Source organism: Lissotriton vulgaris, chromosome 11, assembly GCF_964263255.1.
Source record: "Lissotriton vulgaris chromosome 11, aLisVul1.2, whole genome shotgun sequence".
Classification (NCBI taxonomy): Eukaryota; Metazoa; Chordata; class Amphibia; order Caudata; family Salamandridae; genus Lissotriton; species Lissotriton vulgaris.
In genome coordinates this window covers 489,686,283-489,705,993 of record NC_141699.1, presented here as the reverse complement: position 1 = coordinate 489,705,993, position 19,711 = coordinate 489,686,283, and positions in this window count along the sequence as shown.

The following is a 19,711-nucleotide window of genomic DNA, read 5'->3' as shown; positions in this document are numbered from 1 at the left end:
TATATATTCTCTCATTCTTCTTTCAATGAATGTGCACTGCATAAATGAATGGATAAAATGACTGAGTGAAGGGGAGAAAGTGACTGAGGGAACAAAAGACAGAAGGGGAGTGAGTGTGGGTGAGTTTATGACAGTGAGGGATGGAAGGTGAGTAAGGGTAAGTGAAGAGGGAGTGACAGAGTGAGGAGATGGAAGGAGTGAGGGTAAGACAGAGGGAGTGAGGGAAGAGGAGTGAGGAAGTAACAGGACAGAGGGAGTGAGAGAAGGAGTCAGTGAAGTGGAGTACGCTGACAGAGGAAAGGAGAATGAGTGAGGGGTGAAGGAAGGGAAGAGAGGGGAAGGGAAGTGAAGCAGGGGGACTGAAAGGAGGTGAGTGGGGGGTGAAAGTATAGGGAAGGGGAGTGAAGGATGGGGAATGAGGGATAGTGAGGGAACCGGAGTAAGGGAACTGGGGTGAGGGAGGGTGAGAGAAGGGCAGTGAGCGTGAGTAAAGAGAAGTGAAAGAGGGTGGATAAAAGTGAGTGAGGGTAAGACAAGGGGAGTGAGGGGACAGAGGGAGTAAAGAAAGGAGTAACAGAAAGGAACTGATTGAAGGACCAAAGAAAGATAAGTGAGGGAGTGTGGGTGAGTTATATAGAGTGAGCGTGACGGAAGAGGAGTGAGAGAGTTAGGGGACGGAGAGAGTGAGGCTAAGAGAGAGGGTGTGAGGGAAGGGGAGTGAGGAAGTGAGAGGACAGAGGGAGCAAAAGAAGAAGTGAGTAAAGTGGAGTACGGTGAGAGAGGAAAGGAGAATGAGTGAGGGAGCGAAGGAAGGAAAGACAGGGGAAGGGAAGTAAAGCAGGGTGACTGAAAGAATTTGAGTGTGGGAGGGGAATGAGGGAAAGCAGAGTAAACATGGGGAATGAGGATAAGTTAGGAAAGCGGAGTAAGGGAATGGGGGTGAGGAAGGGTAAGAGAAGAGCAGTGAGGTTGAGGAAAGAGTGGTGATAGAGGGTGGATAAAGACAAGTGAGCGTGAGACAAGGGGAGTGAGGGAGTGAGGAGACAGAGGGAGTGAAGGAAAGAGTGAGAGAAGGGGACTGAGTGAGGGAGCATAGAAAGGTAAGTGAATTATTACATTCCATTACATTTTTTACCAGCATTACAAAAAACATGACACACAATGCAAGAATAAAGTAGCCCTATATGCTTCTTAAACTTCCCCATAGTGCATACAGCACTCTATCTATATTAAATGAATTATTACTCACCTTTAAAAATGCTTTTGAAGATTTAGAACAGTGTCAGTCACACACACCAGATTTTCTTAAGCAGAATCTCTGAACGGCACCTCAGACACTGCAACCACAAATGGCCCTGATTCCCTGTAATTCTTCACACATATCCCTGGACTTAACCAATCAAAATTCTTCCAACACTATTTCAAAACCAAGCTAATATTTTAATTGGTTCTACATTTCAACACTTTCAAAGTCACATAATATTCGCCCAACCCCCCAGTGCTCATTCAGCCTGTTACCATGGTAACTCCCACCTAACCGAGCAAACAGGTGAAAAGTTCATCATACTATGTTGCAAATGAACCCAGCAAGGATGTTTGACCTCTCAATATAACAGCTTATCCTGTGAAATGTTTCTTTCAATGACTTTTTCTCAACCATTAGAATTAATTCCTTCAAAAAACAAAAGCATGCACCCTAATTTTCAGCGGAGAATGTTAAGAAACCACCAATCATTTCTTCTTTTTCAAGTGTACTGAATCTCAACCACTTTTTTTTATAACTCCTACATTCAAACTGCCATTTCATTTCCACAACTCATCAGAATACAACCACATCTACCTTCAAGATGCCTAAAGTCTGGATTGTGGGTCATAGCTTTGTTCACTGGAGTGAAAAGTATGCAGCAAACAGAGGTATTCCCAACCTTGATTTACCAAATGTGGATATTATGTGGATTGGCCAGAGAGGATTGAGATGTCACCAATTGATACCATTGGTAAAATCCTTTATGCATCTACCACACCCTGACCTCATAATTGTGCACTGTGGTGGCAATGACCTGGGCACTTTGACTGGGGTAGGTCTAGAAATGCTTTTAAAGGACATCTTTGGGCAATTGGTGTCACTTTTTCCAAAAACGGCCGTGGTATATTCTAATATATGCCAAAGGCAGAAATGGAACTGGTCCAACCAATTTTGTCCACAGATTGAGAAAGCAAGAAAACATGTAAATAAATCTGTTTCTGCTTTCCTCAGAGACTATGGTATGGGTTCTATATACCATAACAACTTGCGTTACAACATGCAAGGCATATATAGGAGAGATGGTGTACATTTTATAGATGAGGGGAATAGAGTCTTGCTCTTGAATTTTAGACTCTGCATCGGTACCTACTTGTAGGTACAAAAAACACCCACATAACACAACAGCTCTTTTCAGAGCTACACTACCTCTAAGCACTCTAAATTCTTTTTTTACTCTAATTTTTTTCACTGTTTTTCCCAGTGGTACGCTCAGGGTACGCGTATCTGTAAACACCTGTGTAAGCGCACCCTGAGCTTACTCCGCGAAATTTTCAAAAAAATAATAATAGTGTTTTTGCCCTTCAGGGTCCTCCTAGGCCCCCCTAAGAATACCTAGGGGATCAGTGGGTCTCTACCCTGCCCCTTATGAGTAGGTTGAAGATTATGTGAGTTTGAAAGTGTTGATCTGTATAACCAATTAAAATCTTAGTTTGGTTTAGTATTTGTATGTGAAGAAATTTGATTGGTTAGGGATGGGTATAAGTGTGAAGAATGAGAGGGAATGACAGCCATTTTGTGATTGCAGTGTCTGAGGTAGATTTGTGAGGAGTTTTTGGTTTTCAGTTTCAGGTGTGAGAATTTTCAACAGCATTCTAAAAGGTTAGTTGTTAATTTATAAGGGGAACCATGTTGTACACATTAAGTTAATAAGAATAATGTTTTTTAATATAAAAATTTCTTACTCTCACTGTCTTTCTCTCTCTCTCTTTTTATAGTACCCTAACAGCAATGATGGATCTTAATGAGGAGTCAGTTGACATTGTTTTTGAAATTTCTGCAACTATTTTAGACAATTTGAATTATCCAGTTGATGTGAATACACATAATGAAGACCTTATTAAAGAAGGAGATGGCATGGGGGATTTTTATGATGAATATTTGGATTCTGAATTAATTGAATATTTGGACTTCATTGAGTTACAGGATTCTTCTTTGGACACTACCAATGACGAAATTTCTGACGATTTAATGTTAGAAGTTCTTTCAAATTACGAAAATTCAGAGCAAAAAATTTATATTTACTAATTAAAAATTGTTATAAATGTTTATGATTAAAAAAAATACTACTTGTAGGTTCTTAATTCACCCAGATAACACAACAGCTCTTTCAGAACTACCCTGCCTCTAAACACTCTAAATTCCTTACTTAAACTACATTTTTTTCTCTGTTTTTCCCCATGGTACGCGTACCTGTACGCGCACACGGAGCGCACTCCACAAATTTGGGGCTTTAGTGGTCCTTCTAGGCCCCCCTCTGAAAACCTAAGGGGCCAGGGGGTGTCTACCCTGCCCCCTTTTAATCATTTCCCCCATCTTTTTCACCTCTTGTGTCTCGATTCTACTGAGACACAAGATGGCAGACTCTCCGGACTGTTTGGAATGTTGACAGACACCCGAGAGCCAATCAGCTTTCCGCTCGCGCACTTCCGTGGCGCGTCGGGTGCGCTCCCTGTTACGCGTACAGGTAAGCTCTCGAAGCGCGCATATAGATATATGTGTGTTTTTGAAGTTACTTTTCATAAAAACCACTGGAGCAATTTTCACCAAATATAGAAAAGGCACTTTTGCGTACCAGTCCCTACAATTTTGCAAAGTTTGGTGTAATTCCATTCAGCAGTTCGGGCTGTAGCCATATCTGAACGTCCTATGGAAATTAACATGGGGAAAACACGTATTGGGAACCCCCTTTTTTCTCAACCCCCGCATGACGAATCCCCCCAAAACTTCCAGGGAAGGAGCGGAGTGGAGCTGGCCTACATTTTGGAAAATTACACGCAAATTCCTCAACCGGCGCAAAAGTTATTCCCAATAGAATGTTGTGGATTTCCTATGGAAACTAGGTCCTAACTATAAATACCTACTGGCGACCGCCAGTAGGTAATATATATATATATATATATATATATATATATATATATATATATATATATATATATATATATATATATATATATATATATATATATATGTAGTTCAAAGGCTCTAGCAGTAGTAGAGGCACTCACAGCAGGTAGGTAAAAATCCTTTATTTTAGCACATCAGAGGGTGATACAGCAACCGTCCTTTTCTCTGCATGCCAACGCGTTTCAATGCTGTTTGCATCTTCTTCATGGGCTTTAGACGAAAAGCGGCATTTTAAAACAACACAGTTCCAGGTTTCCTCCCTCTTTAGTAGTGATTGCAGGCAGGTGTGGCTTAGTAGCCTTCTGGGACTTGTAGTGGTTGTAATTTATTACTCACAGTGAGTTCCGCTTTCTAGTCTCTTAATGGCAGGGTCACAGCAATATTAATCACTCACTGTGACATTTCAAAGCACTCCAGTGTGCTCCGGTATTTTGTGTCCCCTCCGTGGTTAGAGCATTCTGCTGCGCCGATTTCCAAACAGAAGCATTGTGTTTGGATAGCCCCTGTCTCCGGCGCCTCCCTCCTCTCTTCTCAGGCGGTCCTTCTACCCACGACGAAGCTGTTGTGTTAAATGTTTGTAGTTCAAAGGCTCTAGCAGTAGTAGAGGCACTCACAGCAGGTAGGTAAAAATCCTTTATTTTAGCACATCAGAGGGTGCTACATATATATTTTTTTTCACTGAAAAAACCATAGGTTATAGACCATATATAGTTAGGAATTCGCATTTACAAAACCTTATTTTACTCACACAAAACCATTGAAATTCCATATATAGTTAGTTGCACTAACTATATATCGCGCACCCACAATCCACTGCTGATGATGTCACATATTACATCATTCATGACATGGTCAGTGACATCACTGATGACATCACTGATGACATCTCAAATGACATCACTGATGACATCACTGATGACAACATCCAGTGACTGTATGTTTCTGTAAAGTTAAAATATGTCTTACATATTGAAGAATGAGTGGATGTATAAGTGTCTGGATGAAGGATTTAGTAGGTGCATGACTGACTGTATGAGTGAGTGATTAAATGTGTCTCACTGAGTGCATGGGTTAGTGACTAAACTGTCTTAATTTGTGCATCATTATGTCTGTTGTTCTGTAAACTGTTGCAGGTGTTGATAAGTAGCTATATGAGTAACTATATGGGTTATTGATTGGTTGCCCAAGTATTTGTATGGGAGACTGAGTGTGTGTGTGGGTGGCTGGGAGGTGTATGACTCTGTGCATAGATGTGTGAGCAGTTGATTCACTAGATGTATGGTTTCAAAAGTGCATGTGGAAACAGCTGTATGGGCGGTTGACTGTGTGCATGAGTGTATTGGTGAGTGAATGGATATCTCAGTGCTACATGTCAAAGTAAGTACATATGTAAAACACAGTACATGTGAGAGTTGACATATATAAATAACTGTGCATAAGAGCCAGTGAATGTGTGAGTGGCTGTATGGATCATTGTGAACTTGTATCAGGGATTGTATAAGAGAGTAAATATGTGTTAGTATATGTTTGAATAAGTAAAGTTTGTATAACTGTATAGTTGAGGAAATAGAGGTGTGATTGATTCTTTGCATGACTGACTAGGTGTGTGAGTAACTCCATGGATGAGTGACAGTCTGTGAGTGTCTGTTTACACTGATTGTATCTAAGGTTATATTAGAGTCTGAAGAGGTTCATCGTATTATCACATGAATGATATCATCAGTGATGTGATCAGTAATGTCAAATGAGATGTCATCAGTGATGTCATCAGTGATGTCATTTGAGATGTCATCAGTGATGTCATTTGAGATGTCATCAGTGATGTCATCAGTGATGTCACTGACCATGTCATGAATGATGTAATATGTGACATCATCAGCAGTGGATTGCGGGTGCGCGATATATAGTTAGTGCAACTAACTATATATGGAATTTCAATGGTTTTGTGTGAGTAAAATAAGGTTTTGTAAATGCGAATTCCTAACTATATATGGTCTATAACCTATGGTTTTTTCAGTGAATTTTCAAGGTTTTGTAAATGCTAATTCCTAACTATATATGGTCTATAACCTATGGTTTTTTCAGTGAATTTTCAAGGTTTTGTAAATGCTAATTCCTAACTATATATGGTCTATAGCCTATGGTTTTTTCAGTGAATATATATATATACATACATATATAAACATATATCATCTGTATATCTATATAAATACAAACATAAATGCATGCATACATATACTTATATGCATACAGATGCATGTTATTTACATGAAAGTTGAAAAAACACTAATAAAAGCAAAGCTAAAAAGCCACCTCATTACAAACCGAATGGCTTTAACTTAAACGAGGGCGAGATCTATTGCATTTTCAATGCTTGTTTACTTTGGTTCCATCAAGAAAGCATTCAGATGTGTCACACATTTGCCATAAATTCTGAATGTTAGCACTCTAGTTGCACATTAGATCACTGTAGTAAAGCTACTGCTCACCAGGGGCGTCTGCTGCTGGTATTCAAAGTGCATGTTTCAGTCTGCATGTCAGAATTTTTTTAATGAAATAGAAGAGGATTTGAGAAGTCACTCAAAATGATCCCTAATTTTTCTTTCTGAAGCACTAATCATACTTTCTATGGCAAAATTAACCCCCTCATGTTGTTCCTTTTTAAATTGAGTGTTTTCAGACTTACCACTTCATTCCAATCAAGATGGCTTCTGGTGTGCCATACTTTTGTCATAAGTAAGACTGTTAGCGCTCTAGTTGTTCTTTAGAACACTCTGGGACATTCTGTCATTGGGCTATACTTGGGGTAATTCTGGGTGATATTTGGGCTACATTTAGGCTCTTTTGTCTCCGGTGGCCATCTTGGGAGACTGTATGTCAGAATTTTTTAATGAAATTGAAGAGGGTTTGAGAAGTCACTCAAAATGTGCCCTATTTTTTCTTTCTGCAGCACTAATCATAATTCATATGGCAAAATATACCCCCTCATTTTGTTCCTTTTTAAATTAAATGTTTTAAGAGTTACCACTTTATTCCAATCAAGATGGCTTCAGGTGTGCCATACCTTTGTAATAAGTAGGACTGTTAGCGCTCTAGTTGTTCTTTAGAACACTCTGGGACATTCTGTCATTGGGCTATACTTGGGCTACATCTGGGTGATATTTGGGCTACATTTGGGCTCTTTTGTCTCTGGTGGCCATTTTGGGAGACTGCATGTCAGACTTTTTTAATGAAATAGAAGAGGATTTGAAAAGTCACTCATAATGTGCCCTAATTTTTCTTTCTGCAGCACTAATAATACCTTCTATTGCATAATATACCCCCTCATTTTGTTCCTTTTTAAATTAAATGTTTTAAGAGTTACCACTTTATTCCCATCACGATGGCTCCAGGTGTGCTATACCTTTGTAATAAGTAGGACTGTTAGCGCTCTAGTTGTTCTTTAAAACACTCTGGGACATTCTGTCATTGGGCTATACTTGGGCTACATCTGGGTGATATTTGGGCTACATTTGGGCTCTTTTGTCTCTGGTGGCCATTTTGGGAGACTGCATGTCAGAATGTTTTAATGAAATAGAAAAGGATTTGAGAAGTCACTCAAAATGTGCCCTCATTTTTCATTCTGCAGCACTAATCATACTTTCTATGGCAACATATACCCCCTCATGTTGTTTCTTTTTAAATTAAATGTTTTAAGAGTTACCACTTTATTCCAATCAAGATGGCTTCAGGTGTGCCATACCTTTGTAATAAGTAGGACTGTTAGCGCTCTAGTTGTTCTTTAGAACACTCTGGGACATTCTGTCATTGGGCTATACTTGGGCTACATCTGGGTGATATTTGGGCTACATTTGGGCTCTTTTGTCTCTGGTGGCCATTTTGGGAGACTGCATGTCAGAATGTTTTAATGAAATAGAAAAGGATTTGAGAAGTCACTCAAAATGTGCCCTAATTTTTCATTCTGCAGCACTAATCATACTTTCTATGGCAAAATATACCCCCTCATGTTGTTTCTTTTTAAATTAAATGTTTTAAGAGTTACCACTTTATTCCAATCAAGATGGCTTCAGGTGTGCCATACCTTTGTAATAAGTAGGACTGTTAGCGCTCTAGTTGTTCTTTAGAACACTCTAGGAGGCTGCAGTAGAACACAAAGGAATCAACTGACAGTCTCTGTCCTTGTTGGATGTACATGTTTTACTGAGAATGTCAGACTTCATTTTCACATGACTGAGAAAGATAATGTGAATTTACAGAAAATATGCTTTCAGTTTAGCTTATAGATCCCCTTCCAAACCACTGTGGGAAAATCATGAGATCTTAGTTTTCTTTCAAACAATATTCATGATATCACAGCAGAAGGTTTTTTCACATGGTAAAATCACCTTAGAACCCACCACAATTCCTAAAACGAGTATGGTACCATCAACAAATGATTTATAATGTAACTAAAGTCCTAAAACCCTCTATTAACTACAATGCTTTTTAATGAGGTGCTATCATGTATATTGGTCCCAAGATGGCTGCCAACACTTCTTGGATGAAGTGCTGACAGCCAATCAGATCAGATGTGTGGTTAGGCTCCGCCCAGATATATATCTTTTTTTGAACCTAAATTACTCAAAATCCACTGGAGCACATATATTGAGACCTAGCAAAGGCACATCGGGCTAACAGTCCCTACAATTTTGCCAAGTTTCGTGCAAATCCATTCAGCCGTTCGAGCTAAAAGTGAGGCCAACCGCCCTATGGAAATTAACATGGGAAAAATGCGTTTTGGGACCCCCCTTTTTTCTTGGCCCCCCCTTGATGAAACCCCCCCAAATTGTCAGGGGCTGCTCAGAAACAAAATGTTCCATTTTCCTGAAAATTTCAGCCAATTCCGTCCACAAACGCCAAAGTTATTAGACATAGAATTTTCAAATATATATATTAGCTCAGTGGCCAACAATATAGAGGTCTTCGTAGACCAGTGACAATGAATTCATAGGTCTATCATTCAGGGTTTTCTTAGTATAACATGACTTTAATACAGCTGGTTTTGCATTCTAATTGTGTAGTGGACTCAACAACTTCAGAAAGAATTTTTTCTAATAAGTAAAGGGTCCGTATCCGCTCTGATCATTATTTTTGTTTATATATTGACCTACTGAAAGAGGGTTGTACCAGGAATGTTTCTGGTGAATCTAATATGTTTTTTTCATTTTTTCTTGGACTTGCACTTTTTTCTCAATATTACATTGCACATTTTTTGACCTCTTGGATGCCGTTACTCATATGGGGCAATGGACAGCTGTTATGGAGTTAACTTTCATTAACAGAAAGCTTATGCCCACTGGGGCTCTATTTTGTTGATAAATGTTATACACCCGTTTGAAATAGTGATTTATATTCCACTACCCGAGATGTCATATGGATTTTTCAGACTTTGTTATATAATTGCTGAAAAATGTACCAGATCTCTGGCGGTATTCAATGAATCTTGTTCCACAGGGTAAAAGTACTTTACACGGATTTGAGGTACTTGTTGTATTTATACATGAATTGACAATGAATTAAAAAATATTTAATTATTTATATATTTTATAAATTGTTCAAATGTGCAAATAACTGCGCTTAAATTTCAAAATGCTCCAATGCACAACACGATTGGAAAGTATTGTTTCTATGTTGTTGGCTGTACCATGAAATTGCAGCGCACTAGCACTTTAAATAACGGCATCAGCTCTCAGCAACTTGCCATGTGATCAAGCTTTGTGGAAAGCGAAACGCGTAATGGCGGCTGGCTTGCTAGAGAAAATAAAGCACCTTGATTAAAGCATGAAATCCTAGGTCTGCTCTTTCGTCTTGTTGGATTGGGCTGGGGCGGCTGCCTCGAGTCGACTGGTGAAATTACTGACATCTATATATATATCTATCTATCTATATATATATATATATATATATATATATCTATATATATATCTCTCTCTCTCTATATATATATTTATATCTCTATATATATATATATATCTCTCTCTATATATATATATATATATATATATATATATATATATATATATATGTATATATATATATATATAAATATATATATATATATATATATATATATTCACTGAAAAAACCATAGGTTTCACACCAGTTATAGTTAGGAATTAGCATTTAAAAAACCTATGAAATTCACTGAAAAAACCATAGGTTTCACACCAGTTATAGTTAGGAATTAGCATTTAAAAAACCTATTAAATTCACTGAAAAAACCATAGGTTTCACACCAGTTATAGTTAGCTGGAAATTTTACTGATATAAAACCATTGAAATTCCCACGTTATAGTTAGTCGGACTCACTATAACTTGCGCGTGCAATGCACTGCTGATGACATCACATATTACATCACTCATGACATGGTCAGTGACATCACTCATGACACCATCCTTGTGACATAGTGACAGACCTCCTTTCACTATAATGTAACCCTTGAGACACATATTCAAAAATAGAAACTGAAATTTTTTAAAAAATGGAGATACCTATATCAGTTACAACAAGCAATTCAGTAATTCCACTATCTATATACACATCCACTCATTCACCAATAGTTCTATATAGTCACTCATACATATACTCACTCATCATATGAAGTGATACACCTATACATCCTGTTACACACCGACATTCATCCAAAAGTTACTCACACACATATTCACACGTGCAAATAAACTATTGGACATCCATTTATTTGAATATAGAGTTATACACACACTTCCACCTTACTTCTATTTAAAATTACACATATTTATTCTCTTAAACAATCACTTATAGAAACACATACTTATTTAAACAGGAACTCTTACAATCTCTTACTCTCACATATACTCACTTATATACATCAATATTCATATATACTAGATTAAAACATATGTAGTTACTGATAAAGACACTAGTGAGACAGTCATTCACTCACTAACAAACACATATAGACACTCATCCACCCATACAGTCCTGTACATATGTTGTCTTCAAAACACATACAAACAAAGAGTCAGTCACTCATGCATCTATGTGCTAAGTAATACCCCCACCAAACCATATAGACACTCATACTGATACTAATAAAAATATCTAATAACCCATATACATACACATGAGTGGATGTGTATTAGATGGTGATATTACTGAATTGGTTGTTGTAACTGGTATGGGTATATCCACTTTTTTGAAAATATTAGTTTCTATTTTTGAATATGTGTTTCATGGGTTACATTACACTGAAAGGAGGTCTGTCACTGTGTCACAAGGATGGTGTCATCAGTGATGTCATGAGTGATGTCACTGACCATGTCATGAGTGATGTAATATGTGATGTCATCAGCAGTGCATTGCACGCGCAAGTTATAGTGAGTCCGACTAACTATAACGTGGGAATTTCAATGGTTTTATATCAGTAAAATTTCCAGCTAACTATAACTGGTGTGAAACCTATGGTTTTTTCAGTGAATTTAATAGGTTTTTTAAATGCTAATTCCTAACTATAACTGGTGTGAAACCTATGGTTTTTTCAGTGAATTTCATAGGTTTTTTAAATGCTAATTCCTAACTATAACTGGTGTGAAACCTATGGTTTTTTCAGTGAATTTCATAGGTTTTTTAAATGCTAATTCCTTTGTATATCGAGTTTCTAACCTTTTTTTTTTTTACAATTTGCTGTTTTTTTTTAAGTATTCATTTTTTCTTATAATTTTTTTCTTTTGCGCTCTGGGTGCGCGCTCCGGGAAGCTTTCAGCTAAGCTCTCCTGTAAGCTTCTCCGAGAGCTCATCTGAAAGCGCACCCAGAGCGCAACTGTCGTTCGTGAAAAAAAAATATGAATGAAAAGTTAATAATAATGCAAAACATTTCGTACCATACAAATAAAATTAGTTTTTTTTAATATGGAAAATGATTATGCATTTCTATAAAAGATTGATGACGTCACTTCGGCGCGCAACGTAAGTGCCCTCGGAAGCGCATACGTGCGCGGCGCATAAACGCACGGAAAAGCGCCTACGATCGCGCCACGTTTGCGCCCCGGAAGCGCCTACGATCGCGCTGCGTAAACGCACCCGGAAGTGCTCCGGAGCGCGCAGCGTAAACGCGTCGGGTCATGTGACCCTCAAATAACACTTTTCATTGGTTGCTAACAGTTTTTTTTTACAATGAATGAAATCCCCACCCATTTCCTTCACTTCTTCTTTCACTTTTGTGACTGAAAGACCTGCCTTTTTTGCTGCTCCATATTCCTGGATTCATCATGGCTGCCAGACCATCCAGCAGTGAAGATGACTTCATTGATGAAGAGCCTCCTACCCCAAAGGTGAAGGAACATTTCATTTGGAAATTTTTTAAGTTTCCAGAAGGCCAGAAGAAGGTGAATGCACCAAAAGTAGAGTGCAGGATCTGCAAACAGGTCCTGTCACGGGGTAACCCCCAAAAAAAATACTCTTTTGGGAACTTTACGATGATCCGACATGTGGAGAGGAGGCACCCCCAGAATTTTGCCCGGGAAAGTGTCAGGGCTCTGGCACAGGAGGTTCCCAGAGATGGGGCCTCTACATCAACAGGAGGAGCAACTTCTTCTGGAAGAGAACAATCTCAGGGGCAGGTAGCAAACATTCAACCTGCATTCAACCATGGGGTCGTCAAATGCAGATACTGCAATCAACTCCTCACCTATGGGGAGCAAAGTGTCCTGCTCATGGTTCGGGCATTGGAGAACCATCACTGCCCTTCCCACCCCTAATTTTTTTCTTTTCTTTTTGCTCCTGTTGAGCAGTTTCTATTCCCTGTTTTTGTTCCTCTTCAGTTAAAAGAAGAAAACCAAAAGTTCTTTTCAGAACTACCTCCAATTCTCATCAAAGAGCTATAATCTTAAAAAATGAAGAGTAAGTGAAATATAGTGCATTGATAATTGAAAGGAGAATGAGTAAGAAAGAACAGAAAGGTATGAGAGGTGAAAGGAAGTGAAGTAGGAGGAATGAAAGAAGGTGAGTGTTAGAAAAGAAAGTTATGACACAGTGAATAAACTGGAGTATTTCTGACATATCTGTAAACACAAAAGTAACGCATTGCAGGAGTGCGTCACAAAAGTGACGCAACTCCAGTAATGTGTCCTTTCACATGGAAAAAGCACCATGTGAAAGGTTTGCTGTGAAGCAGGCGCAAGATTTTGGCGCAACTGCATCCTAAAAGTGACGCACTGCGTCATTATTACCAAGCTTTTTGCAAGGAACACCCCCTCTGCATGCATTATACCTGACACTATTTTTTAAAAAGTGACGCATCTAGGTACATGGGTCACTTTTTAAAACTCTGCGCCATATTGTATCTGCATCAGGTATATTGTATGCAGAGGGGCAATCCCGCGCAAAAAGCTTGGTAATAACAACGTACTGAAATCTATGAGATTTCCCTGCGTCACTTTTAGGATGCTATTGCGTCAAAATTTTGCGCCGGCCTCGCATCACTTTTATGTTTACACATATGTCAGAAATACTGACGTATCTGTAGCTCCTTGCAACATGATTCGTCATACATTAAATATGACACATCTGGAATGTCATAAGGACTGTGGACAGAAAAGTGACGCATCACACCAGCAGTGTAATAAAATGTGCCTCGTTGCACTATATTTAAAGGATGCAACAGCATCCTAAAAGTGACGCAGTGAAATCTCAAACATTTCACTGCGTCGCTATTACAAAGCTTTTAGTGGGAGAACACCCCCTCTGCATGCATTATACCTCACGCAGATATAATGTGGCGCTTGATTTTAAAAAGTGACCCATCTACCTAGATACCTCACTTTTTAAATATAACGCAACGCGGCACATTTTTTTACACTACTGGTGCAATGCGTCACTTTTCTGTGCGCACTCCTTATGACATTCCAAGTAACGCATTGCTGGAGTGCGTCACAAAAGTGACGCAACTCCAGTAATGTGTCCTTTCAAATGGGGAAAGCAGCATATGAAAGGTCTTGCCTCAGTCTAACACCTGCTGTAAAGCAGGCACAAGATTTTGACGCAACAGCATCCTAAAACTGACGCAGTGAAATCTGAAAGATTTCACTGCGTCGCTATTACAAAGCTTTTTGCGGGAGAACACCCCCTCTGCATGCATTATACCTGACGCTATTTTTAAAAAGTGACGCATCTAGGTACATGGGTCACTTTTTAAAACTCTGCGCCATATTGTATCTGCAACATGATTCGTCATACATTAAATATGACACATCTGGAATGTCATAAGGAGTGCGCACAGAAAAGTGACGCATAACACCAGCAGTGTAATAAAATGTACCTCGTTGCACTATATTTAAAAAGTGACGCATCTAGATAGATGCGTCACTTTTTAAATATTGCATAACAATGCGCATTTTTTTACACCGCTGGTGCGTCACAAAAATTGACGCACAGGAAGCGCAAAACTAACAGCGCAAGGCCTTCATAAATATAATCCTGGATTTTCCCCGTGCTTCGCCGGTGCGCGTACCATGCGCTTCCCCCGCGCAAAACGAAAAAAAAATTTTAATGCCCTGCAGGACCCTATTTTAGTCCCTACATCAAACCTAGGGGGTCAGAGGGGGTCTACTCTTCCCCCTTATGGTCATTTGCCCCTTTTTTTTTCAAACCCCTTGTGTCTCGATTTTACCGAGACACAAGATGGCGGCCGCTCCGGACTGTTTAGAATGTTTACAGACAACTGAGAGCCAATCAGCTTCCTGCGCGCAAGTCGCGTGCCGCGCCTGGAGCGCACTCGGGTGCGCGCACGGGAGAGCGCCTATAGATATATATATTTTTTTGAACCTAAATTACTCAAAATCCACTGGAGCACATATCTTGAGACATAGCAAAGGCACATCGGGCTACCAGTCCCTACAATTTTGCCAAGTTTGGTGGAAATCCATTCAGCCGTTCGGGCTAAAAGTGAAATCGACCGCCCTATGGAAATTAACATGGGGAAAACGCGTTTTGGGACCCCCCTTTTATCTCGGCCCCCGCTTGACGAATCCCCCCCAAACTTTCAGGGAAGGACCGGACCGCCATGAGACCATTTTCCTGAAAATTTCAGGCAGATTCGTCAACCGGCGCCAAAGTTATTCAAAATAGAATGTTGAGATTTAACATTGAAAATTATCCTAACTATAACTACCTACTGGCGACCGCCAGTAGGTAATATATATATATATATATATATATATATCACCTACTGGCGATAGCCAGTAGGTATATATAGTTAGGATTTTTTTCCTATGGGATTTTTGAAAATTCTATGTCGAATAACTTTGGCGTTTGAGGACAGAATTGGCTGAAATTTTCAGGAATATTGAACATTTTGTTTCTGAGCAGCCCCTGAAAATTTGGGGGGGTTTCGTCAAGGGGGGGCCGTGAAAAAAGGGGGGTCCCAAAACGTGTTTTTCCCATGCAATTTTCCATAGGGCGGTTGGCCTCACTTTTAGCCTGAACGGCTGAATGGATTTACACCAAACTTGGTAAAATTGTAGGGACTGGTAGCCCGATGTGCCTTTGCTATGTCTCAAGATATAGGCTCCAGTGGTTTTTACGAAAATTAACTTTGAAAAATATATATTGGGCTACATTGGGCTATATATATGTTGGAGCCCAAATGTAGCCCAATGTAGCCCAATGTAGCCCAATGTAGCCCAAAGATGGCCACCAGAGACAAAAAAAACAAATGTAGCCCAAATATCAGCCAGATGTAGCCCAACTATAGCCCAATGACAGAATGTCCCAGAGTGTTCTAAAGAACAACTAGAGTGCTAACAGTCCTACTTATTACAAAGGTATGGCACACCTGAAGCCATCTTGATTGGAATAAAGTGGTAACTCTTAAAACATTTAATTTAAAAAGGAACAAAATGAGGGGGTTCATTTTGCCATAGAAAGTATGATTAGCGAATATATGACGAAATCCCGCATACCATCAGTCCGCAAAAAAAATCCCGCATATACTATTAGGCCGCAAATTAAAATAACGAAAACTTTTTGAACGAATATGCCTTTAGCATACACTAAACAACTAAACTACCCTAAACCCTAAAACACTACCCCCAGCATGACCCTACACTACACAAACAGTACAACACTACCCTAAACCCTAAAACACTACCCCCAGCATGACCCTACACTACGCAAACACTACAACACTACCCAAAACCCTAAATCACTACACCCCAGTATGACCCTACACTACACAAACACTACAACACTACCCAAAACCCTAAAACACTACACCCCAGCATGACCCTACACTACGCAAACACTACAACACTACCCTAAACCCTAAAACACTACCCCCAGCATGACCCTACACTACACAAACACTACAACACAACCCTAAACCCTAAAACACTACCCCCAGCATGACCCTACACTACGCAAACACTACAACACAACCCTAAACCCTAAAACACTACCCCCAGCATGACCCTACACTACGCAAACACTACAACACTACCCTAAACCCTAAAACACTACCCCCAGCATGACCCTACACTACGCAAACACTACAACACTACCCAAAACCCTAAAACACTACACCCCAGCATGACCCTACACTACGCAAACACTGCAACACTACCCTAAACCCTAAAACACTACCCCCAGCATGACCCTACACTACGCAAACACTGCAACACTACCCAAAACCCTAAAACACTACACCCCAGCATGACCCTGCACTACGCAAACACTGCAACACTACCCTAAACCCTAAAACACTACCCCCAGCATGACCCTACACTACGCAAACACTACAACACTACCCTAAACCCTAAAACACTACCCCCAGCATGACCCTACACTACGCAAACACTACAACACTACCCTAAACCCTAAAACACTACCCCCAGCATGACCCTACACTACGCAAACACTACAACACTACCCTAAACCCTAAAACACTACCCCCAGCATGACCCTACACTACGCAAACACTACAACACTACCCAAAACCCTAAAACACTACCCCCAGCATGACCCTACACTACGCAAACACTACAACACTACCCAAAACCCTAAAACACTACCCCCCAGCATGACCCTACACTACGCAAACACTACAACACTACCCAAAACCCTAAAACACCACCCCCAGCATGACCCTACACTACACAAACACTACAACACTACCCAAAACCCTAAAACACCACCCCCAGCATGACCCTTCACTACGCAAACACTACAACACTACCCAAAACCCTAAAACACTACACCCCAGCATGACCCTACACTACGCAAACACTACAACACTACCCAAAACCCTAAAACACTACACCCCAGCATGACCCTACACTACGCAAACACTACAACACTACCCAAAACCCTAAAACACTACCCCCAGCATGACCCTACACTACACAAACACTACAACACTACCCTAAACCCTAAAATACTACGCATGACCCTACACTACACAAACACTACAACACTACCCTAAACCCTAAAATACTACACCCCAGCATGACCCTACACTACGCAAACACTACAACACTACCCAAAACCCTAAAACACTACCCCCAGCATGACCCTACACTACGCAAACACTACAACACTATCCTAAACCCTAAAACACTACGCCCAGCATGACCCTACACTACGCAAACACTACAACACTACCCTAAACCCTAAAACACTAGCCCCAGCATGACCCTACACTACGCAAACACTACAACACAACCCTAAACCCTAAAACACTACCCCCAGCATGACCCTACACTACGCAAACACTACAACACAACCCTAAACCCTAAAACACTACCCCCAGCATGACCCTACACTAAACAACCACCACAACTCTACACTACACTAACACAACACTACACTACACAACACTACACTACACTACACAATCACTAACCCACGAAAAAATTAACACAAACCCACTTACCTCTCTCGTCATCGTGGTTTTCACAACGCAAATGCATTTACCATACATGCCTTTAAAACGTAATTCTTTGTAAAGGCATGCGCGATAAATGCACATGCGTTTTGAAAAAATGCGGGATAATGGTATGCGAGGTCAATGACCTTGCGGGATAACGGTATGCGGACTGAAAGTCTGCGGGATAAAAAATGCGGGAAAATGGCTGCAAACCATGATTAGCAGCAGACTTCCCTGGTGAGCTCTAGCTTTACTACAGTGATCTAATGAGCAACTAGAGTGCTAACATTCAGAATTTATGGCAAATGTGTGAAACATCTGAATGCCTTCTTGATAGAACCAAAGTAAACAAGCATTGAAAATGCAATAGATCTCGCCCTCGTTTAAGTTAAAGCCATTCTGTTTGTAATGAGGTGGCTTTTTAGCTTTGCTTTTATTAGTGTTTTTAAAACTTTCATGTAAATAACATGCATATGTATGCATATATGTATATGTATGCATGCATTTATATTTATATAGATATGCAGATTATATATGTTTATATATGTATATTACCTACTGGCGATAGCCAGTGGGTATATATAGTTAGGATTTTTTCTCTATGGGATTTCTGAAAATTCTATGTCTAATAACTTTCGCGTTTGTGGACGGAATTGGCTGAAATTTTCAGGAAAATTGCACATTTCGTTTCTGAGCAGCCCCTGAAAATTTGGGGGGTTTCGTCAAGGGGGGGCCGAGAAACAAGGGGGGTCCCAAAACACGTTTTTCCCATTGATTTTTTCATAGGGCGGTTGGACTCACTTTTAGCTCGAACGGCTGAATAGATTTACATGAAACTTGGCAAAATTGTAGATATGGTTTGCCCGACGTGCCTTTGCTATGTCTCAATATATGTGCTCCAGTGGATTTTGAGAAATTAACGTTTAAAAAAATATATATATCTGTGACAGCGCTCCGATTAGCCCCCCGGTTTGCGTACCTTACGCGTAATGGAACTTCGCGAAGCGAAGCTGATTGGCTCTCCGGTGTCTGTCAACATTCTAAACAGTCCGGAGCGGCCGCCATCTTGTCTCTCGGTACGATCGAGAGACAAGATGTGGTGAAAAACGAAGGGGGAAATGAAGGAAAGGGGGCAAGGTAGACCACTCCTGACCCCCTAGGATTGATGAGGGGGATATTAAAGTGCCCCGCGGGGCAAAAAAAAAAAAAAATGTTTTTGCGATTTTACGTCGTAGAGGCGCGTCCCGGGCAGCTCACCGGGCAGCTCACCGGGCAGCTAACCGGGCAGCTAACCGGCAGCGTAGCTGTCAACATTGTAAACAGTCCGGAGCGGCCGCCATCTTGTCTCTCGGTAGGTTCGAGAGACAAGATGTGGTGAAAAAAGAAGGGGGAAATGAAGGAAAGGGGGCAAGGTAAACCCCTCCTGACCCCCTAGGATTGATGAGGGGGATATTAAAGTCCCCCGCGATTTTTCGCGGTAGAGGCGCTTCCCGGTACGCGAACTGGGCAGCTAACCGGCAGCGTAACGGGAGTCCGCCATCTTGTGTTTTTGGAGCGTCCG